Below are 25,231 nucleotides of genomic sequence, written 5' to 3'. Positions count from 1 at the left end.
TAAGTTCCATTTTCTGAAGAAGAAAAAAGGAAAGTAAAGGTTACATCTTTTCAAGTAATGCATTATCCACCATGCTCCAAAAATATTTTGGAATAACGTTGAATTGATATAGGTCTCATATATTTACTCAATCACTTTTAAACAATAGACACATCTTCCAAATGGATGCTTCACACTAATTCCTGCACATAAAGGATGGACAAATGTAAAAATAATGTTCAGGGACCTTATACTAAATTTGGTTTCATTTGATGTAGTCTTTCTGAAATTATCAAGCAAAAAAAGGACAAGATTCTAAAATTGGCAAGATAAAATTTTGCCTGAAAACAATCCAAGTTTACTTCAGTCTTGTAAATGTAATGTCCCATGTCAATATAGTGTAATGTCCCATGTCAATATAGTGTAATGTCAATATAGTGTAATGTCCCATGTCAATATAGTGTAATGTCCCATGTCAATATAGTGTCATGTCCCATGTCAATATAGTGTCATGTCCCATGTCAATATAGTGTAATGTCAATATAGTGTAATGTCCCATGTCAATATAGTGTAATGTCCTATGTCAATATAGTGTAATGTCCTATGTCAATATAGTGTAATGTCAATATAGTGTAATGTCCCATGTCAATATAGTGTAATGTCCCATGTCAATATAGTGTAATGTCAATATAGTGTAATGTCCCATGTCAATATAGTGTAACGTCCCATGTCAATATAGTGTAATGTCCTATGTCAATATAGTGTAACATCCCATGTCAATATAGTGTAATGTCCTATGTTAATATAGTGTAATTTCCCATGTCAATATAGTGTAATGTCAATATAGTGTAATGTCAATATAATGTAATGTCCCATGTCAATAAAGTGTAACATTCCATGTCAATATAGTGTAATGTCCTATGTCAATATAGTGTAATGTCCTATGTCAATATAGTGTAACATCCCATGTCAATATAGTGTAATGTCAATATAGTGTAATGTCAATATAATGTAATGTCCCATGTCAATAAAGTGTAACATCCCATGTCAATATAGTGTAATGTCCTATGTCAATATAGTGTAATGTCCTATGTCAATATAGTGTAACATCCCATGTCAATATAGTGTAATGTCCTATGTCAATATAGTGTAATGTCCCATGTCAATATAGTGTAATGTCAATATAGTGTAATGTCCTATGTCAATATAGTGTAACATCCCATGTCAATATAGTGTAATGTCCTATGTCAATATAGTGTAATGTCCCATGTCAATATAGTGTAATGTCAATATAGTGTAATGTCCCATGTCAATATAGTGTAACATCCCATGTCAATATAGTGTAATGTCCTATGTCAATATAGTGCAATGTCCTATGTCAATATAGTGTAATGTCCCATGTCAATATAGTGTAATGTCCCATGTCAATATAGTGTAATGTCAATATAGTGTAATGTCAATATAGTGTAATGTCCCATGTCAATATAGTGTAATGTCCTATGTCAATATAGTGTAACATCCCATGTCAATATAGTGTAATGTCCTATGTCAATATAGTGTAATGTCCCATGTCAATATAGTGTAATGTCCCATGTCAATATGGTGTAATGTCCCATGTCAATATTGTGTAATGTCCTATGTCAATATAGTGTAATGTCCCATGTCAATATAGTGTAATGTCCTATGTCAATATAGTGTCAATGCATGAGGATTTTTAGGATGAAAAAAGCTTTAAATAAGCAGCATGTGTGCATATTATACATTTTTTAAAAGTTGGAGAAAAATACACAAAGAACATTTTATAAGTAAAGAACTAAACAAAACTTTGACCAAAGATCATCTGCTTTAAACCACCAGAATTCCTAGATACCAATGGGATTGCTTTCAAAAGTTATTCTCTAAGATAGTCACCACTCGGATCTGGCTAGTGGCCATCAAATTGACACAAAAACTGACCAATTTACCCACTGTGAGTGGCCACATAATGGTGCTAACAGATAAAAATCTCACTAATGTCTGTTGATTTCTAAATTCAACACTCAGACATTTGTTCCAACATGCAGATCAAGTGATTTTAATCCAGGTCTTTAAAGAAAGCCAAGCTGGTTCCAAAACAAGAAGTAATTTACCATTCATAAAAGTTTTAAAGTGCAATGCAAATCAGAAGAATGGACTCTTGTGTTGAGGTTGATACAATAGATTTTCCCTAGTTCCTATTAACATGGCCAATTTGCACTGCAATGTATGCACTCTCCTACTGCCATATTTATACTGTCACCTAATGTATAAACACAATGGTAGTGGTATTGAGTTTATCTTAGTACAATATAATTCAAATTTAACTCCTCAAAAATTTACCCAAATCAAAGTTACATCTGCTGGAATTACAAATTTCAAACCTCAACAATAATTGTTTACAGTATTTTAATGAACAATCCTGGCAGAAAAACCAGCATTCTGGAATAATTTAAATGTCTTTAAATGGTTATAAAGATTATTAACAATGAAGAAATCACCTATTAAACATATGAAATAGAATAACACCTATTAAACATAGATTACCGTTACCATCATGTCGTTTTACCTTCAACTCTTTGCTTTTATACCGCTGGTTGATGCGAAGCCTTTTACCACTTTTAAATAGTCTTGCATATAACCCATTTTATGGCGCTAAATAGCCTTCTCGTGCTGATGCACCGTAAAAAAATAAAATAATCAATCAATCATTAAACATAGATATGAAATGGAGCAATGAAATGGAATAACTGCAATTGATATTTAAGTATAAGTGATAATGTAAATGTGGGAACTAAATGGAAAATCTTCCACAAACAAATCTGTACAGCCAAATATCATTGCTGACAAAAATACCACAGAGGAGTAGCTTTTGATGGACTGAAGCAGTTCATTGGATTTCAGATGGAAGAGAAAGTAACTGGTGGTTAGAATTGGTTAAGATTGATGTAAAGTAATTGATGGTTAGGATTAAAATGAAAGAGAAAGGAACTGGTAACTAACTTGTTAAGTGATAAAACCTTGTTTCAACTTGAAAGAAACTTTGTTAGTCTGAACTTGGTTAAGACTGAGAGAAAGTATCTGACCAGAAAATAATCATATTAAAAGAAGTTAAACTCATCATAATGTTACTCTTAGCTGCAGATATCATTCATTTCATGGTTGTACAAAATTAATAATAATAATAATAACAACAACAGCAACAACAACAACAACAATATTAATAATAATAATAATAATAATAATAATAATAACAACAACAGCAACAAGAACAATAATAATAATAATAATAATAGTAATAATAATAATAATAATAATAATAATGTAGTGAACCCCATCTTTCCTTTAACCTGGTCAAAAAGTGTTTTCCCATGTACATGTATTTTATTAAAACATGTTCCAAGAGAACTAAATGGACATTGGAGTGTATAAACAGCATATAAGCAGTATTGAGTTTACTACTGGCAACTACTTCAGGTAAAAGCCTAAAAATAACTTTACAGGTGTGTGTAGTTTACAAATCTATGAATGAACAAAGGCAAGTGATTCATTTCATTTACTGCAAAATAGCTCATTACATGCATGACATGCAAGTACCTAAATTATATCTCCCATTTGTGAAGCTCTAGACAGCCATGTTTCTAAACAGATATCTTAATTAAACCGCTCCTCTATGATAGATAAGTTATGGCAAACTTAAGTTTCATTCTTATGAAAAATTATTTTGATTAAATGCTAGATGTGCATTTATGTCTGAGACATCTATCGGACTGAAATCTCGAGTCTGACAACTCTTGGCAAAGATTTTGTGAAAATTAACATAGTGGCCGGTTTTTATGCAACTGTGAAATTTTAAACATATTTTGAAATCTTTACAATCTGTCTCAACAAATTTCAAATTCTGTTTGATTAAAAGTTCCATCGAGAACATGAAGAAGAAAGAAAAGGATAACAAAGTGAAGAATTGGGTTAAAATGTTTATTTTGTTTAATGGAATCTCAAAGAAGCTCATGCAAGACATCTGGGGCAAAAAGTTATTTGAACTAGTTATAAACTTGTGATACAGAGATTTGAAATCACCAGAACAGGCTATCAATTGTAATCCTGGAGTGATGTTTTAAACTCATTTAAACAAGTTTCCAACAGGTTTTCAAGCTGACCAAACAACTTTTAAATCATACTGATATTAAAGCTCACTGAAACAATGCACTAAGAGACTTGAATACGTTTTAAAATGATTTTTAACAATATTTAAATTAACTAAAATGAATTATAGACTGCCTCAAATTTAAACAGTTATTAAAAATAAAATTTTAATGCATTCACACAAGTTATTAACTTATTCAAGCAACCTTATTTTGAATTCCTAAAAGTATTTCCATACTTGTTACACCATTTCAAATATGCATCCCTGATACAGGAGCCAAGTAAGATTAACACTTGTTCATGTGAATTGGGCCATTTGATAACTGTATTAGGCCTGACATACGCTTTCAGAGTAAACTGCCACCTGTCAAACTGAAATACACCTCACAGAATGAATTCCAGCTGCCATGACAGATTAATTAAAGGAAAACAGGGATTATGTTTTAGTTCTGCAAACCTTACTTTTCTTGAAGAAATCAATTAAACCTTCACAAGCCCAAGACAAGAGTGGGGAATATAACAAGAACTAATTAAATGAAGAAAACTGCTGAATGTTGTAGAACACACACATAAAACACTAGGAATCAGTTTAAAATTTTATGTAGAACCCAACCGTTTCTCATTAAAAATCTAAAATTCAAAAATAGCTATCCAAATTACAGATATTCAATTTTGGATATTTTGAATTCTTAATGTCCAAAAATTAAAAAAAAGTAATTTTATCCTATGACAAGATACCTTGATAAAAGTCCTTACATACAAATCTATAGCACACAAACAATATAGCAAATATACACATAGCATACACAGGACATAGGAGATTTCTGGCAAAGATCACTCAGTAAACAAGGGAAGATATTCCTATCTTGGAGATTGAATTCAAAATTGGATGAACACACTAGGAACATTAAATACCGCATCAAAAACTTTAGTTTTGACTAAATTATTTTTGAAATCAGATGAACAACCTTTTAGAATACACTTGGGACAATAAATATCCCATCAAAAACTTTAGTTTTAACTAAATTATTTTTGATACAAAAATTTAAACACATCATAGGGGAACCCATGAACACATAAAAAGGCTTATCTTTTGTGGAAAAATAAGGGGGAAATCCATCTGGTGACACCTCCCCCCAATAATATTGTCATAGATGCCAAATCTCTCGTGTTGCCCAGTAGTCTTTTGATTTTAGACCCCATCCTTTGATCTCCTGATTTGTCAACAAAAACTCCCAGAAATAAAAAATCTGGCAAGTGTAGGTATTTTCAGCTTAAACAACAGCCAACAGACTTTTACGACTATCGTAATCAATCAAGCAAGTGGTTATCAACCTAACAACTGATCACATCACAGCTCGTAACACGTGCTGATTCATCTACTGTACATGCGGAAGTTGTTCTACTCATCAATATTTCAGTATTGAGTAATGTGTTGAGTATAACAGGCAACCTAACAACTATAAAACAATTCTTGATCTATTTGGAAATGTAATAATTTTGGTACCATGTTGAAAACTAGGCTAATGGATTCAAAGGAAAATTCGCCATCGGAAAAAAGAAATATGTTTGCAAGTTCAACTGTACATATAGACAAATTTAAATGAGTGAAACATAGTGAAAATGGAGAAAGTTTTTTTTACTGCACAACTTGTGAAACATGTTTGAATATTACTAGTGGAGGAAAATGATCTTGAAAAGTCAGTGCAAATGAGAAATCATCATATCAGTGTGTCAAGTTTTTGAAGCACAGACAGTAATTCTTGAGAAAGTTTTGAAATTAATTTCATGACATTAAGAGAATTACATAAGAAAATAAAGTTGAATAACTATTATTTATTGCTGCTAATTTCCTAGCTTTCGGTATGATGTGCACTTTTGCACTTAAGTTTGCAATAAAAATTATCGTTATGCTAATCTCCGTGATTATGACAAAATCTCACTGCCTGTGAACACTTATCACTCTGATTTGGCCCCAGAAAACATGGCATGTATGAATGTTGTAGACTCACTTTGCATCTTTGTGGTCCCAGATTATCGCCTGCATATTTAAGATCTTCCTACTGTCTGGTACAATTGAAACTTCCGATTAAAAAAATTTGTAGCCCACTACTTTGTCTGAACAAGTGGCATACCCGGCAGCTTATAGTACCCACTACCAATGAAATGAAAAGTATCAAGGATAAAATATGTACATGTAAAACTTTCTTGTTTATTCATCTCATATTTCATTCGTTCGATTTATCATTTCCAACTAAAATATCACCAAGTGGTCTCTAACAATGTCACGTTCTGCTCGTTTTAAACAAAACCAAAAGTTTTCAATGTTAACAAGGAGCCTGCTCAATGTCACTTTGGAGCCCATTTTAAGTGAGGTGGTGGATGTAAGACCCACACATCGATACACAGAAAGAAGGTAAACCCTTTGTCATCTGTAGCCAATGTATGCAATGTTCGTGAGGTGCACAGTATTACTGGTATACCACTGTATGTTTTTTCTGGTGGTATGTACCATGCTACATTTTCCGGTATGCCAATGGTTTCCATAAGAAAGGAATTAATGGAACTTCAGGAGTTATTTTGTTATGACTTTAGTTACATTAACAGTGTGTTTTAATAATCATAACAAAGTAGTTCAAACATTATTACAAAATGGTTGTATCTGTCACAAACTAATGGTGAATTTTACAAATGCAATTGTATGTATGATCCTTTAATCCCATGCATGTCATGCCAACGTGGTAGGTAAATGGAATGTAGTAAAACATATCTGAACCAGATCCGACTTTCAGATTTAAAAAAAATAAATTAAAAAAAATAATTAAAAAATTTAATAGCATATGTGAATATGTTAAGTGTCTGTATTCCTTAGTCTAAAATCATAGTACCTTGTTTTCTTTCTGAAGTATAGGTAATTTCTTAAGTCCAGTAAATATTTTCTCATTTATTGTGTTACGCATATCTGATTTAATATTTATATATTTTAATTTAATTGTTTGTGTGTCAGTTTTAAATTTTTATTTTTCTTACATTCTATTATAATGTAAATTTTTTCACTAGAGATGATACTTTTTCAGAAAATTGTTTGGCCATGGCTGTTGGTTTATAAACACTAGGTGTTGATCTAACTTCTGACCTTGATTCAAAAATAGTAAACAAAGTTCTATTTTATATTAAATGATTGGTTGTTTCCGAGGTCATGATGGGCCTACATGGTTTAAGATGTAAACAATTTTTTAAAATTTTTTTATCTTAGAGAAAATTATTGGTCTAATCAAGGCCATATTCTGTGTACATGATATAAACATGATCACATGACCTCCCCCTTCTGATTTCGCGACTTGGGGGAATTTCGAAACTGCGTCTTATAATACAATATAACCTTTGTTTTAGAGAGAGAGAGATCTCAGTTTGGGGCTTTTCATACTGATGTCAAGTTATTTTGTTGTAGCCAGATTTTAGCTATAATTTTCTTCAGATCAGTTGGATTTCAAAAGGATTAATTCTTTATTCTCTGGAAATATTTTGAAGAGTGCTCACACAGAAATTTTGGAAAGATATTGCTTACAAGTTTAGTTTGGATTTCCAATACCGGAGTGCCATTATTTGTATTTCTACAATAGATAAGCACAGTGCTGACTACAGCATACATCATCATCATCAATCTTGGATTTTACATTGGGATTCGAATTTGAAATTATCAGAACATTTATTACTAGGACTTTTGTAATTTAATTTGTGGATTACTCTAGATTATTTTTGGATTTGATTTTTGAAACCGTAAGTTCTCATTTGTTCATTTTTACAGAATTTTCCAGGAAAATAAATTATTTGTTAAATTTTAAAAAAGCTTGTTGTTTTCACTCTTTCTGTGTTACTGTTTATTCGAGCCTAAACACGTAACAACTGAGTAAGTGTATCTTATGTTTGCTGGCCCTCTCTGATAAATATCGTGCCTGGGTGTTGGTATCCCAATCAACAGATTTCCCTGCCTTTTATATCAATAGTGTAGCTTGAAAATTGGAGGCGTCAGTATCAGCGCTTCCTATTTTTATCATTAAGTTTTTAATGTCAGCATGAGTTTTTCACAGTATTGGCTGTTATGTAACCCTAATCATCCCATGTAAGCTAAAGCTTATTAAACATAGCAAATTTATCTGCTATAAGGTAGTGTCCATTTAATTTCTGGAAGGGTGGATGGGGCTGTGATTTTCTTTAGAGCAAAATATTTTCTTTTCTTTGATCTCCAGATAAATTTTTTTCCCAAATAATATCGTGTCAATTTTGCTATAAATCAGAGCAAGATATTATTCCAGCTATTGACAGATGGAAGTTAAACAAAAATTATTCGGTCCTGCCCTAGAACACTGAATTGCTGGTCTGTGGTATACCGTGTTAGTATCGTGGCATGTTCAGAAATACTGCAGTACACAATTTTTTGCAGAACCCATTTCTACTATGTCTCTTCTAATATTTCCACACCCAAAAATTGATAAATAATGTGGGAAAAATAAGCCCTTACATATCAAGATTGCAGAAATGTATGGAATCGTCCAAATCTTACTGACACCATGAACCTGCTGTACATATAGTACATCACTGTTGTGTGAACTACACATACTTGCTGCACAAATTTGGATGCCATGTTCATGTTGAAGTTCCATACAATTTTAAATGCGATGAAGATGATAATGTTATAGACCAATCAAGTTGGAAATTATAAATCAATAAATGAAATTAGTTAAGTTTTGTGCATTGTTTATATGCAGGGGTTGTGGGCTGAAACTATGCTATACCCGATCAAGCTTAATTCAGTTTTGAATAATTTTAAATGTAAAAAAGAAAGAAACAAACAGCTGCATGTAAAATAAAATTGTAGTTTTCTTCAGACAGACAATTAGTGCAATATATGTTTACAGGGTTTGGTGCAGGCAAATGTAAAAGTAAAACTGAAATTTTATCCCTCAATCATGAGGGCATTTATACTGAAAATCCAACTGACATCTCAAATATATTTAACAACTGTTTTGTTCAAATTGCTAAAAAACTCAAAGAACCCAGAACTTCATCTGATCATGTGGAACTCAAAAAATGTTGTGCTAAAAAAATTAACAAACAATATAAAGTTTGAAATTCCTGAAATGAGTCCCGAATTTGTGTTGAAATATTTTTTAAAAAAATGGATGATTGTAAAGCTACAGGACTTGATATGACTGGACCAAGGCTACAAAAGGTAGTTGCACCTGCAATTGTAGAGAGTATAACTTTCATTTGCAGTGAAAGTATTAGGTCTAATAAATTTCCACAAACATGGAAAACTGCCAATGGTTACGCCATACAAAGTCCTCATTATTATTATTATTATCTTGTAGACCATGAAATTTTGCTTGAAAAACTAAAAATCCATCAGTGCAGTGAAAACTCCTAAACTTGTTTACTTCTTATTTAACCGACAGTGCAAAAAGTATCTTTAAATGGTCAACTTTCTGAAAATAAAAATATCAATTGTGGAGTACTACAGGGCTCTATCCTTGGACCTCTGTTATTCATTCTGTTTATCAATGATTTACCTCTCAAGATTGGAACTTCAATTTCTTCAACTGACTTCTATGCAGATGATACTACACTGTCTGAGATGGGTAAAACCAAAATGGTACTTGAAAATAACTTACTAGATGCTCTCAACAGACTTCAAGTATGGTGCAAGGAAAATAGTATAATCATAAATACAGAAAAAATGAAAGCCCTACTAGTTAAAATACAACAAAAATGAGCAAGCTAGATAGAGATAAACTCCATGCTCTAATTGACAATGTGAGCCTTAATATGACCTCTCAAGACAGAATTCTTGGTGTATTCATATAAAACAATCTTACTTGGTTTATTCACATTAAACATATTTCAAAAAAGGTTAATTCTTATCTTTGGCTACTGAGGAAAATCAAAACGTACATTCCTCTTCAGTATAGGGTCATCTTTTATAAAAGTTATATTCAGCCATATCTGGACTACTGTAATGTAATTTGGGGTAATATCTCTAATTCAAACCTAACAACACTTTTAAGGCTCCAAAAGAGGGCTTGCCATTTAATTCTAGATCAATGTATAGACACGTTTCAGGATGCAATGAATAATATACCTAACGGTTTTAACAATACATGAAAGAATATTTCTTAGAAAGGCCAAATTGATTTATAAAGTATCCAGAAAAGACATTCCTCTATATCTAAGCAATATCTTTCACCAAAGAGATGTTGATGGTACTCCAAACTTAAGGTCCATAAGAAGTAAAAATTACATTATACCAAGGCCAAAGAAGGGATTATTTAAAAAAGTTTTCAATATACTGGTCCACTGGTATGGAACAACATTCCCAGTGACATCATGGCAGGCTCCTAGCATTTCTTCTTTTCATAATCAATGTCTTAAATGGATGAAATCTTTAGAAAATTGAACAGTTCTAGTACAAAAAATACCACCTGCTTTTCTGTAATTCTGCATCATTTTCATAGCTGAATTTTTCAAAACAGGATGATATTTTATGTTTTAAATAGGTTTATGATTTCACAGATGCTTGTGCTTGTGTTCCTGGCTTGATAATTTGAATATATTGTCAACTGGTGCCTACAGTGAGATAACGTCAGTGAACATGAGTAATCAAGATAGTTGTCCTAACTGCAAACTTTGTCTCTACATTACAGTCTTAACCAATAGCAAGGTTATTGATTAATTTTATATCTTTTGTGGGGAATTTCAGCCAACAATGCATGTTTGATTTTGCCTTTTTTTGGTATCAGTTCATATAAAGCTTCATTTTCATGCCTGCCATTTGGGGTTGCTATGCAACAGGCATGATGCAACAAGCAAATGAATCATTTTCTTGGGGGGCAGATCTTTCACAAGTTTGGGGGAGTTTTAGAACAAAAAAACAAGACAGAGAAACTGACAAAAGACCAAATGAACAAATTAAGGTTGAAATATAAATTTTAATGATATATCATTTTTAAAAATTGATGCAAAAGCCAGTTTACTGGCAATGTACCAATGTACATGTCCTGGTAGAATCCATACCAAATAGTACTCATGATGTATCGGTAAAACCACATACATGTATGACTATTACAAGGACTCCTGTTTTGTCATGCCCCCCACCCCTATTTAGTTATACAGAAATAATAATAGTTAACACTGAGCATACTTGAGAGTATGGAGGGACATACAGATCTACCAACACATGGTCACCTAAGTCATAACTGCATGAAGATTCAGCCAAGGCTGGTTAGACCACAACTATGATTTATAAAATAATAAAATAGACCAAATGGTGGTTAGCATGCCAGACTCGCAAGCAAAAGGTTGTGTGCTCGAACCCTACAATCAGACAAGCCATGGTCAGCTACTGTGATATATCCTTGGGTAAGGCACTTACACCAACTGCCTCAGCACAAAATAACCTATTTGTGTAGCTGTGCTGTAAAACACCAAACTAAAACAGAACTGACTGGCACTGATCTTGAATCATATCCTCAATCAAATTACAGCCTTTGTATTTCTTAAAGCGAAAAAGGGTTATTTAGAACATATTCTTAGCAACAATTCCTCTCCCATAACCATAAATCACAATGCTTTCTCCAATACCGAAAATCAGAATTCCAAAGGTTATCAGAAATTGTATTGATACATGTCAGATCTCTATTATTAGCGATCCTGATTTTTAACACACTGCTTCAGGTTACAGTTTCCTCCAAGTTCATTACATCAATAAACAACTTCTGCCAACACAAGGTTTGCGGAGAGAACATAATTAAGGTCTTGCAGTACCAATTCAGTTTCCATTGGTAAACCTATGCAAACACCATTATATTAAAAATTAAGTAACTTAAAAAAAATTCTGGGAACTGATGATCATACCTATATTTATACATCCTGGATGACAGCTCGAGATCTAACGTATATTTATCAGGATTTGGAGAGTGCCATGGTCTGGAAAGAAGTTAAGCACAGGCTTTGGAGAGTGTCAACACATGGTCTGAGGAGAGAATTTATTCATTGGGCTGTGGAGAGTACCAACAGTGGTCTGAGGGAAGAACTTAAGCAAAGGTGTGGAGAGTACCAACAGTTGTCTGAGAAAACTTAACTTAGCATCAGGCAGTGGAGAAAACATGACATCATGTTGTCAAATGATGAATCACTAAGACTAACTACATCTAATCTTTAATGTGTGTGTGTGTGTGTTAGAGACTTGTAATGTAGCATTAACAATTTTAGTTTTATCACCACAATGTCTACAGTGTGGCAGTTTATAGTGATGACTAGCACAGGGGCATCATGCTGCAGACATGTGGCATCATGTCCCACCCAGTCACATTATTTTGACATCAGACCATCCATTCCTAACACTAACCTCTTAATTCTGAGCGCCAAATGAGGCAACTGCTAGTATAAGTCTTTGGTATGACTCGGCTGGGGTTCGAACCCTCATGTCTAATCTTTAGTATAAAAACTTCCACAAAATTATTTTATTAATTTTACCACATTAGAAAGCAAATGAAATGATGAAAAAAAGACAATTTACTTTTATACTGACCAAGTTAACAGCTTTAGTTCATTTAACAGAATATGGTCAATCAATTTTTATTTATTAATTTGTTTCCACAGCAACCCTTACCAAGACTGAAATGGTTACTTGTGTGGGTTCTCTAACCCATTCATAATTTGTAGACTAATTTTTTTTATTAATCTATAAATGTGCCTATTAAACACTGATAACTCCACCTCACCCACCCTCACAGTACCTGAAAATGAGAACGAACTGCAGTAGCTCAGCTATTAGAGCATCTGACTTGTAACACAAGTGTCGTGGGTTAAATACCTGCCCAGGCCATCCCAGACTTGCTGCCTCAATGTGTCTTTCAGAAAGCCATTTATCTCCCATTTCTTTATCATGATAAAGCCAATGATCAGTGTACACCCTAGGCATGCAAGATTGAGAGTAAAAAATCCCCTTTATGAAGTGCAGGTTAGAATGAGTAAAAACCAAACATTGGTGACAAAACTCAGGGTCATATTAAACATTTTAGGCTATCTGATGCACAAATGATGACAAAGGGAAATGAATCAAAATAATAAAACGTACTCAGAGGTTACATAAAAATATCTGGGGGAACATTCTGAACATACAAGGGATTGAATGAAGCAATAAAGGCAGTGATAGAAAATACAATGCACATATTTTGTGCATTTCGGTTGAATGGTCAGTGATTCCATAGAAATAAACATGAATACCACAACTACACATCTGATCATGTTGTTATGTACATGTATATCTATATTATGTGTATTATCATTCTTCATTATTTTTAGTAAGGGTTATTTTAGTAATAACATTTTAATTCCTAGGGCTTATACCATAGAACGAGTCATTGTAATAGTGTGTAGATCTATTTATAAGTTTCAAGGCCAAGATTTACTGTAATTCAAGTAAACATCGTGTGATGTGAATGGAGGTCATGGTTATTCTAAAAAGGCCAAGATGACCTATAAAAAAAATTATTAGCTGTGTAACCCATTTGACACTGTTTACTGATTTGTTGTGCAATTACACGAGTCATTAAAATGTCTTTATGTTTTAGTAATTATGACTTAGCATTCTATACAAGAGAGTTATTATGTGGAATTCTTATTACCGGGCTAATATCACCAGTCTTGGAAGAATTATAGTGACAGAATTCATTTATTTAATTTAATCATTCATTGGAATTACAGTGCTCAAATTGTTCAGTTTAACTGGAATAATAAATGTACAGAATTAATGCGACTTCATTTAAGGTCTTTTTGGATTTATAGCTGTTACACGATTAGTGAGAATTCATTTAAAGACATTTTGAGATTAAGATCTATGTGATTCTTCTGTACTGTTGATATAACAGTACATTACTGACCATCATTCAGAATACCTTTGATGCTCATTCAAATTACTTAATACTTTAGAACTGATAGAACATTTAGGACATTTGAATTCAATTCACCATACTGTAAGTTATTTTTACTTAATCTCTTTTGTATTTTAGAGAAATAAATCATATTTTTCAATTATATAAAACTTGTTGGTTCTGCTCTTTCTTATTTTATTTTAAGACCATCGAGTTCTAACAATGTATACTATTAATACAAATCCTAGAATAGACTCTGTATACTACAACATGCAATTATTTTTATTTAAAAAATACCTGCACTTAATCTTTGCTGCAAGTTATACTGGGTTTGAACTTGAATTCATCAAATAGTAATTTTAACTAATTATTACAAACTGTTCATCTAGCTTCAACTACCCTTCAAGGCTTTTGTTCAGAAATGGATGTAGGGATATTTCTTCCCATGTCATGAATAAATATCCAAATTAAACAATCTCAAAGGGACAATTTACCTTGGTTTGTTCTTCAATCCCTGGAAAGACACGCAGGAACGCCAACGCTTGTAATTCCCCAACTGCTTAATATTAGACGTTGCTTGATTGGTTGGTTCCAGAAAACTCTTACAGCTCTGTGAGACTATTAATTTTGAGCTCTGGGCCACAAGTTCAACATTTTTCTTTTCTTCCACACTTAAATTTTCTGCACTTTGCTTTGACATCTCTAGGAAATCCATGTCTAAATTCGTGATCTCTACAGAGGTCATGGACATATTTGATATCGTGTCTGTTTCCGAGATGGTGCTTATTGTGTTCATCTTTGTTAATCAAGTCTCTATTTCACTCTCACATGATTAAATAACTCCAGTGCAATTAAACCCGACAGTCATGAAGATTTTCAATGGTAAAAACAAGTGTTGTACATACTTATCCCAAGTATCAATTTTGGTGACTTTCTGAAAGATCAAATTTTTCAGAGGTACCTAAATTCATGGATAAACCTGTATCTGGCAAAAGATGAGCTTATTTTCTTCACAAGCTGACCATTTTACATTATGCCTTCCAAAATCATTGTTCAATTATCTTCACAAAATACAATAAACAACCTTCTGCCATTGTACTTAATTGCTTTCTAATTCCAGATGTTTTCTGTTTTAAATTAACTCGATGCAAGTGTTATAATTGCTTTCTAGTGTGAACTTCTTTTGATAAAAAAAGGATTTATTTCAATTCTGCACACTTAATAATCAAATCCCGAAGATGATAAATGCATGAAAAGCATTAGGAAACAGGAAACCTTTAAGAAAAAGCATTAGGAAATGTCTGTCGTTCTTCCCATTTAAAAGGAGGACTTGGATACTGATGCAGTAGTGCATTTAAGGGTGATCTTGTCAGATCAACTTACTCTGAAGCAGCCAATTTCATTTGCTGGATCAAATTTTTTCGGGAATATTGCATGACTGCAAAAAGATATCAACCAGGCTTCAGCCTTTGGATGTCAACATCTTTTTCCAAAGTAAATAAGACTTTCATTCATCCATACAAGTTAATTTCCCATGTTTACATTTTTATTTACAACAGCATAATCAATAGTAAAAAGAACAAATCATCCAGTAACATTTTATTCTGCTATCCTAATCGTAAAATTAAGGTCATTCCATTCTAAGCATATTTACACTTTGGTACGTAAAATTGAAAGACTTGTTGAATGCTACCTTGTCCTGGGCAATCTATATGTAATAATCTGGTCAAAAAGATTAAAATCTGAATAAACTTGAAAATACCTTGGACTAGTTTGTTCATTTACTGGCTAGTTTTGTATCAATGATTTTTTTAAACAATATACACAAACACACAAACCATTCCATGAACGTTAATTGCTACACCAACCTTACAAGCTTTCCATAAACACTGCACAATTAATCCAGATCTCCACCCTCTGATCATAACACAACAACTGAGGCTAATGTTTTCTACTCCCTTGATCTCCTTCCCTAAGACTTATCTGCGCAGCAGTCTTTTACCTAACACACTGATTTGTATTGATCCATCATTAAGTATCGGACAAATATCTGGAAAAGTCTCTTGCAATACCAAAAGCATGTCTAAAAGGCAATTTGACTTGTATTTTGCACATTGAAGTTTGAAGAAATGCAAGCTGTCGAGTTGCACATTATTTTTAATTCCAAAGCATCCCTGCAGAGATTACAGGAAATCTCATTTATTGATGGTGCCACTTTATTGAACACGATCTGACTTGTGAGGAATGAAAGCCCTGTCAACATGTTCAAAACAGAAACATCTCTGCAGAAAGTCATTGATAAATATTAATCTCCTGACAAGTCAATTGAATTTGGCTTCACTAGAAAATATTGACCAAAGATTTAAAAATTAAAAAAAGCACAAAATGGACAGCTATTCAGCACCATCTCCTGAATGCATATGTACAGCCTTCTAATTATCTTTTGCTGTTGCTGGCCCGAAATTAAACTACAATGCAAAGTCAATGCAAAAATATAATGAAAAAATGCTACAGTGTTATCAAAAGTAGATGGCAACAATGATAAAGCTGATGTCTGAGCTAACCTAAAGGCCATATATGTATGTATGTATGTATGTATGTATGTATGTATGTATGTATGTATGTATGTATGTATGTGTGTGTATGTATGTATGTATGTATGTATGTATGTATGTATGTGTGTGTGTATGTATGTATGTATGTAAGCATTTATGTTTGTATGTGTGTGTATATGTATGTATGTATGTATGTATGTACGTATGTATATATGTATGTGTGTGTGTATGTATGTATGTATGTAAGCATTTATGTTTGTATGTGTGTGTATATGTATGTATGTATGTATGTATGTATGTATGTATGTATGTATGTATGTATGTATGTGTGTGTGTGTATGTATGTGTGTGTGTGTATGTATGTATGTATGTAAGATGTGTGTGTGTGTGTATTAAGATTTAGCTACATAAAAACCTTAACACTGAGGCTAATGGATTGTGGACAAACAGGCAAGTTCAATGCCAAAGTGATCGTTATGTTGCACTTCTGCCAAAGATGACTGCGGTACAATACAGTCTGAATAATAAATGTATACGTAATGAAGACCTCATGTTAAAGACTCATGGATACGTTTGCTGGACTGAACAGCATGCCAAATTTTGTTTTTGTTTTTAACTTTCATATTCTAATGACATTTCAACTAGTCAAGTATCAAAATAAAAAAGTCTTTCTGGTTAAAATAAAATATTGCATTTTACATGAAAGAACTTAATATAATTGTAGTTAGAATTATATCCACAAAACAAAGAAAAATTGCAGCGAAAAAGCACGTTACCATTGTTACAGTATTTTTTAATTTTTGCACATATACTTTCAGACAGTTCATGTATTTTCATGGCTATCTATTGGAGACAGTTTTATTAATATTTTAATTCCAGGACTGGGTAAGGTGTCCTTTTGTCTCTTAGATGTGTCTACGTTTGTTGGATCTTCAATTTCAGTAACCATAAAATCTAAGAAAATTAACACAAACAATGATCATAAATTCAAATATTGTTGGTATGAGTGTTGTGGTGGTGGTGGTGGTGGTGTGAAAATAGAAAAGAAATATGTGTTTCATTATTCAGATTTTTAATGTCTTAACTGCAGGATCTGAAGATCTACTTTTAACCAAGTCTAAATCTAACAATTCAACCAAGGAATTGAATTTGGGGATTTTGAGTGACTGATTTACTTGATTGGTTTCATTGGTATTCTGAACACGTTATTGACTATATCACAAGGAAATGGGAGCTAAGTGCATTTCCCAAGGACACAAAAAGGAATCAAACCCAGTCAGGTCTGACTGTAGAGCAAAGCCACAACCCTTGGATTATGAATCCAACACTCAAACACCTCATTTCTGAATTAACAAATTCGTAAAATTTTCAAAACTAGAAGTTTGTTTCAGCAAAATAGAGTAATTTTTCTATTTCTGAAGCTTTTTATTCATTCAGCTGAAAGGAGAGAGTTGAGTTTTTAAAGTCGAAACTTTTTATATCAAGACAAGAAATGTATCCGCATGATATGCCTGTTAAACAGGGGCCATAAATTAATTCTGCCAGAAAATGCTCAAAATTAAACTTTACCTGGCTTAATCCAATAAATCTTTCAAAAGTTGTTGAGTGGAAAGTAATGGCAAAGCTCAGAGTCAAATATGGACCAAAACTCCACAAAATTTTGATGTAAAATGCAAATCTAATTCCAGGTCTTCTTAATGTAATGATTAATTTCAAATTTAATTCCAAATTTTATTTCAAACAAAAACTTTAAAAATTATTAAGCAGAAACTGAAGGGCAAGTCTTAAGTCCATCAGGAATAATAACTTAAAACTCTGTCAGAAAACAGTTTATCTCAGGACAGATGACAACAGCAACAAGCCCACTCTACAGGTACAAGAAATCCTAAATTTTAGCTCTACCACACATTACGAAGGGCTACATGTCAACTGATTGGCACTTAAATGCTATTTCTGTAAAGAAAATGAAGCAATGACAAGTTACTTGATATCTTTGAAATACAATTTTTCAATATTGTCTAAAAATGATAAAAGTAGCTGCAGTGACCTCTGAAGACTTGCTAAATTTGGCATGTGAAAAGAAAAATGGAAATTAGATTAACAAGCTTGCATGCAGTTTCCTATAGTAAAAGTCACACGGGTCATTTAGGCATTCAACACTATTTCAGTAATGGGTGTCATTTTTTTAAAATTAGATTCTTACATACCTTTAAGTGGCAAGTATTTACTTCATTTGGCTTCTTTTACATCCACATTACTTTGGAAGGTTGTTATTTAGACTCCCCAAGAAGTGCATATGCCAAAACTCAATGTTAAAGTACTTTGACATTTTTGGGCAAAATGAGTGATCCAGTACAATCTGGATTGAATGTCATGCACCGTGATATCACAATGAAAGCTATGCAGATTGATAAACAAATCTGTATTATGGTACCCTATATTGTGATAATTCCATGAGACATGTTTTTTTATTGATCCAAGTTTAGGACATGGCCACCATTGTAAAAAACAATAGAGATCAATAATTTTCTTCTGGAAGTTTCTTGATGACAGTTAAGGTACAGAGCATTCAATAATCAGGATTGAATAGACTTTGGCAAAAGAAAATTAGTGTTAAATTTTAAACGAACAAATTATATTTAATGTAAAATGAACAGATGTGCATACATGACCAATGTGACTTTTGTCGTTCTATTGTCGGTAACTGACAACAATGCATGGAGAACTGCTGTTTGGCAGGTGCAGCCATAAATAATAATGATCTGCAAAGTTATAATCTCGGTGATTACTTGAAGCAAGATTACAAAACCTCATCTAACATATTAAATCTTATGTGAAAACTGCGCAGCAACATACATAGATATAGGCCATACTGTACAGCCTCCAAATTAAGTCCTGTATTAACCAACAAAATGCAGTCGAGTCTTGATTCTACTCACCAACATGACAACTCTGTAATTGTAAATTATTTCCAGGCTTCAAAGATCAGTTGCTGCACATGTATTGTACTGCTTGCAATAAATTGCCCGAATTAACAATCTAACTTACAGTGGCAGTTCAAAAATAAAATAAATGAGCTTTTTTATAAAAACAAGGTTCTCATGGTAGTTCTGTCTTAATACCTCAAATATATTGTTTGGATATTTCATGGTTCATAAACCTGTCTTCAGAACCGTAAACAAGGGAAATAACTGCCGTTAAGATCTCGATACAGATTTATTGGGCGTGATTTTATTATTTGATTTCTTTTTTAAAAAGCAAACTTAATTCTTTATAAAATGCTGACAGAATGAGATTGGTTTCTCTCAAAGAAAGCAAAAACTACCAGTATATATAATTTTAAGTTTATACATGTATTTAGTATGAAAATAAATATTTTCTTCTAGCAGCTGATAATAATAATAATAATAATAATAATAATAATAATAATAATAATCACCATCATCTTAATGATACTGTTTTACATTATTCACAACAATACTGAGACAGTAATAATAACCAGTACAGGAATAATGTGCATCATGATACAAGCAAAATATAGAAAAATGAACCTGTTTAAAATAACAATTTATTCCCCCCCTTCTTCTCTAAAAAAAATACTCATTATTTAAGTATTGATATTGTATGGAAATGCATAACAAAATCACATTTGTTTACTTATCTTAAATCTCGGAGTATGGAGTTTATTATTATTTTTATTATTACTATTATTATTAAAAGTTTGAATATTTACCAACTTCAGAAATGTATAAACATGGTAATATTAAATTAACAAAATGGTGTTACTCGGGGGAAAAAAAACTTCATTAATTTAACTGAGGTATTTGTTAACATAAAATTGTTTCTTGTAAATTTGCTACTTGAAATTGTTTCAAAAATAAGTTTTTTGACACCACTGTTTAAGATAAATTGCATACACTGTGCAGATGGGGCACTTAAACATTAGAAGCTTGTCTTGGAGTAATATTGTATTCCAGCGAAACGTCTATTTGACATTACTCTGGATGACACGCCAGATATCCAACATTTGCACAAAATATTAAAGTCCAAATTGCTCATTTGGAAAACACATTTGAGAAAATCCAACATAGAACAAATTTATCATGTGTCTAATTGGAATCCAAGTCCATAATCTGCGCATGTGAAAATTTGGTTGGTTATTCCTTGGCTCACAAGATTTAACAAACTGCACACATGAGCTTGCAAAATCTACCTTAACTGCATACATTGTCAACAAGGATCAGATGTGCAGTTTATAAGAAGATCATGAGAATTGAGATTTTTTTCTGCATGGCTAAACATAATTAATTGAGATGAACTGAAAAATAATACTAAATGCCAATCTTGAAAATTTACCATGTATTCTTGGGGGGATGGTCTATGCTGAAATATATCACACAAAAAAAAGTCCAAACTGTCCACACTTTTCCAGGGTTTTTCACACTGAAATAAATTCTAAGTCCAAAATGTCCGAAGTTTTCCATCCTGTCAAAATTCTAAGTTCAAACTGTCCATGGTTTTCCAAGCAGTTCAATCCTTTTCCATTTACAATATCAAGGGTGTCCATGCTAAATTCTGCAAAATATTTCATTCTTCCACTGTTTTCCAAGTTTTTCAGTGGTATTCCATTCTTTTCCAGATTATACTATGGAAAAAGTACAGCTGGGTGGTGGGAGGCATAAAAAAAAAGTATTTAAAAACAAACATCAAATACAGCAGAACCCCCATTTTTATATAAACGATGTTCATCTTTCTATTTGTTTAGAGAAACCAAGTGTACTCAGTATACTCCCCACCCAAAGATCATATTTATTACATACCATGCTTATCTATGATGCCCACCCCACACAATCATAATCCTTTGGCAAAGATTTAATGAACACATGATTTCTGTTACACCAAGTCTTTTGGCAAAACCCCATGTCAATATGACCATCCATTCATGAGGAGTAGCTATAACAAGATTTTCAAGATGGCTGCCATGGTGGCCATACTGGATGTCAGATGGGTATTATTTTCATTCTGAAAACTGGACTTCACAAGTCTTCTGGTGCAAACCCCATGTCAAAAAGACTTTCAATGTAGGACAAGAACAAAAGAATACAAGACCGTTACGGAGACTACCATGGTTGCTATATTCTATATAAGATCTGCATCAATGTCATTTAGGACCAAGTTAACTCCACAAGACATCTTTGCATTGAACCCCATTCCAATTACACTTTCATTTATAATGATAAGCAATAATAAGATTTTCAAGAAGCTGCCATGATGGCCATACTGGATATCTGATCACACTGTTTTCAATTAGAACCAACCAGACATCTTAACAACTCTTTCATTAAAATATCTCATGCTGATATGAACATCCATTCAGGAGAAGTAGTAATAACACGACTTTCAAGATGGGCACTTTTAAAATTTAACACCAAAACAATATCATGCAAATGTTTGAGGGTGTTTTATGTTAGGAAATGCTATAATGCAACTAGATTGTGTAGTCAAACAGCACTGATTGTGTCAGATGCACCAGTAGAAAATAGAGAAATTAATTTCACGGACAAGATATTCATACAAACTATACTTTCCGTTTGCATACAAATTATCAGGACAGCGAGAAAAGTCATTTCTCTTTTATGTCCAAAAATTTAATATAATAATGTATCATGTTTGCCCTACATATTTAAACATGTCTAAACAATTTTTAAAATAAACCCCTAAATTTTCTGAGAACTGGTCTGTGATTTATAACTTCTTACACTAACTTTCAAACACATTAAAGAACATAAATGTCATCAACAGTTTGAATTAAAATTCATAGATATTTTGAAATAAAAACGATGTCAAAGTATGCTGCCCACAAATGACTCTTAAGTTACTGTTTTATGATTATCAACCATAGTTTTAACATTCTGTGGTAAAATGGCAGAAAATACAACATTTTCCAGTTTTGTGTTGTATATATTTTTATTATCTGGAAGTTGACATTAAAACTGACAGGCATGATAAAAAAGAAATACTGTGGCAATAAGTTACTATTTTAAATTGTTTCCCCCAGAAAAGAACTGTAACAATCTCCAAAGGAATATATAAAGTGATAACACATATATACATAATTTTTACTACTAATATTTGTGTGTGGAAAACCATTTTAATTTGTCCCGTGTAAGCCATCTTGCTCAGTCTCTCTTAACTCACATAGTTCATTCTCTCTTAACTCACATTGTTCAGTCTCTCTCAAGTTGTCAACACCTGGCAGTCACTCTCAAGTCACATTGCTGATACCTATCAGTCTCTCTCAAATCAAGTTGTCTACACCTGTCAGTCACTCTCAACTCACATTGTTGATACCTATCAGTCTCTCTCAAGTCAAGTTGTTGACTCAAGTCACATTGCTGATACATATCAGTCTCTCTCAATTCAAGTTGTTGTCACCTGTTGATCACTCTAAAGTCACATTGCTGATACCTGTGTAGTCTCTCTCGGTCAAAATGTTGATATCCCTCAGTCTGTCTCAAATCACACTGTTGACACCTGTCGGTTGCTCTCAAGTCACACTGTTGATACCTTATCTAAATCATAATGTGTCTTTAGAGAATGAATATATAAATATGGTGGCACTCTGCAGTTCTGTATTATGCATAGGGTTAGATTTTTAAAGAACAAGAATTTCTAAAAAATTTCTCACTGGTTATACTAGATGTTTAAAAAAGACCTTGTATATCATAGGTATTGTTGAAAGAACTTTTAATTTCCTATATTTTGGTGTATGATCAACGGGTGTAATTTGAGTTATAGAACATGCAGCTTGGCTTACTTCTGATGTTACCTATAAAAAAAATGCTAGCTCCACTTGTTACTTTTCACTTCCTGGACTTCTTAGGTACTTTATATTTGGTAATTCATTCATTACACTTTCAGAAGCTGGTACTTATCTAGTCTGGAAAACTCATTTTCCCTATTTTAATAACTTCTAAAGATATTGTTCTTTATATTGATTCCGGTTGAGTTTTCGAGCATATGGGAGTAGACATTTTGGTTAGCTGTATGCTTAGAGTAGGTACAATTTCCATGAGTATAATTCCTAAAGAAATTTCAGCCACAGTACAAAATACAGTAGTAACATAGAGGTATGCCAAAATTCTCTCCATTGTGCATTTTGCAAATGCAAACAACTTCAACTTACACCTGTTACTCTCTCTAAGATTTATAATATCTATTGAGTGCCCCCATACTATATTCAACATTGTAACATGGTGTGTGCCTTAGAAATTATAATTTGAGCTAGTTTGATGAAGTTGAAGTCCATCATAATAAGTACACTGATAATTCTCATAACTCATTAAGCCCTGGAGATTTTTGTAACTTTCGCCTGAAATGGGAGTTAGACACTAATGGGGCTACTTCTGAATACTTCCAAATAAATCTGTTTCCAAAGGATGTTTGGTTAGCCTGATGCCTAGCTGTGATTGAAACATCATTTTTCATTGGCTCTTTCACTCGCACATGTGCAGAAAGGTACAAGTTGGTTTGTTGTTGTTCTAGGGTTTAACGCCATTTTTCAGCAGAAGATAGGCTATACATGGTGGCCAGTATAACTGGTGGAGGAAGAACCCTGTCTGCCTTAGATCTGAGGCCAAAGTCTAAAATTTGGACACAAAATATGATTTCAACAATGGGCAAATATTTGGTGTAAAAAAATCAGTCTAAAAAATTATGTTTTTCCCTCCATACTTTGTACTGCAAGTAGAAAGTCCAGATTATTTTGTGTCATTGTAGAGCTACATCTGTCTACTTTTCTGTAATACCACCCACTTTGGTGTAACTTATATGACCTTGACGAGTTCAGAGCAGAGCTCTAAAGTAGGGTACTACCTCCTGACGCATAAATGTGGCACCTGGGGTTAATGAGATAAACAATGTCCCCATCACATACATGTATGTACTAAGAGTTAACTCCCTTCGTCCATGTTGGGAACCTTCCACTCTGGAGGTACACTCTCCCTCTCTCTCTCTCTTTCTCTCTCTCCTGAGGTTACATAAGTTTCAATCTTTTTAGGCTCAATTAACCCATTTAACATACCTTCGAAATGTCCAAGCCAATCTATAGGTTTTTGAGATATTTTACCAGCTAGTTGCCTCAAACATGCTAAGATTATGAAACCTGCAGTAAGTACAGTGATTTATTTTGTGAACATTGACCACAAAAAAATGGACACTGAAGGCACACGTGGTTAATATATCAAATAGTGTGTGTGTGATTTGGATTTTTATAATGAAGATTGTCAAAAACATTACTCCAAGCAGTTTTAACACATTCACATGTGAAGCTGTAAAACTGTTTCTGTACAACCTCACTGCATCTTGCCAAACTGACTGGACAATTTAACAACGAGACTCCCAGGGGAATGAGACTGTTTAATCATTTAAAATTTATTTTCTAATCACATTAGAAATAAAATGTTTTTCTAATGAAGATGTTCACTTTATCACACAATGAATAAGATGCTTTTTCTCATGAAGTTGTTCACTTTATAAATTATTATAAATTACCTTTATTTTCCAGATAACATCCTTCGAAAAACCATTAAAAACCTTATTCCA

General features: G+C 32.8%; 1 protein-coding gene and 1 long non-coding RNA gene across 9 annotated transcripts in view; one reads left to right on the top strand and one right to left on the bottom strand.

The window, feature by feature from the left end:
* LOC149782047 (rap1 GTPase-activating protein 1-like) overlaps positions 1-25,231 on the bottom strand; it is a 435,320-nt gene that overhangs the window by 179,953 nt on the left and 230,136 nt on the right. The gene's annotated exons all lie outside the window — the stretch shown is intronic.
* LOC149782048 (uncharacterized) overlaps positions 16,281-25,231 on the top strand; it is a 202,569-nt gene continuing 193,618 nt past the window's right edge. The window contains exon 1 of the long non-coding RNA XR_016414213.1: positions 16,281-16,975. This is a non-coding gene — a long non-coding RNA (uncharacterized LOC149782048). The remainder of the gene's footprint in view (positions 16,976-25,231) is intronic.

The sequence above is a fragment of the Sinohyriopsis cumingii genome, chromosome 15, assembly GCF_028554795.1.
Source record: "Sinohyriopsis cumingii isolate HCF-2022 chromosome 15, ASM2855479v2, whole genome shotgun sequence".
Classification (NCBI taxonomy): domain Eukaryota; kingdom Metazoa; phylum Mollusca; class Bivalvia; order Unionida; family Unionidae; genus Sinohyriopsis; species Sinohyriopsis cumingii.
The sequence above is the reverse complement of the archived record's forward strand: the minus strand, read 5'-3'. Positions and strand labels throughout refer to the sequence as shown.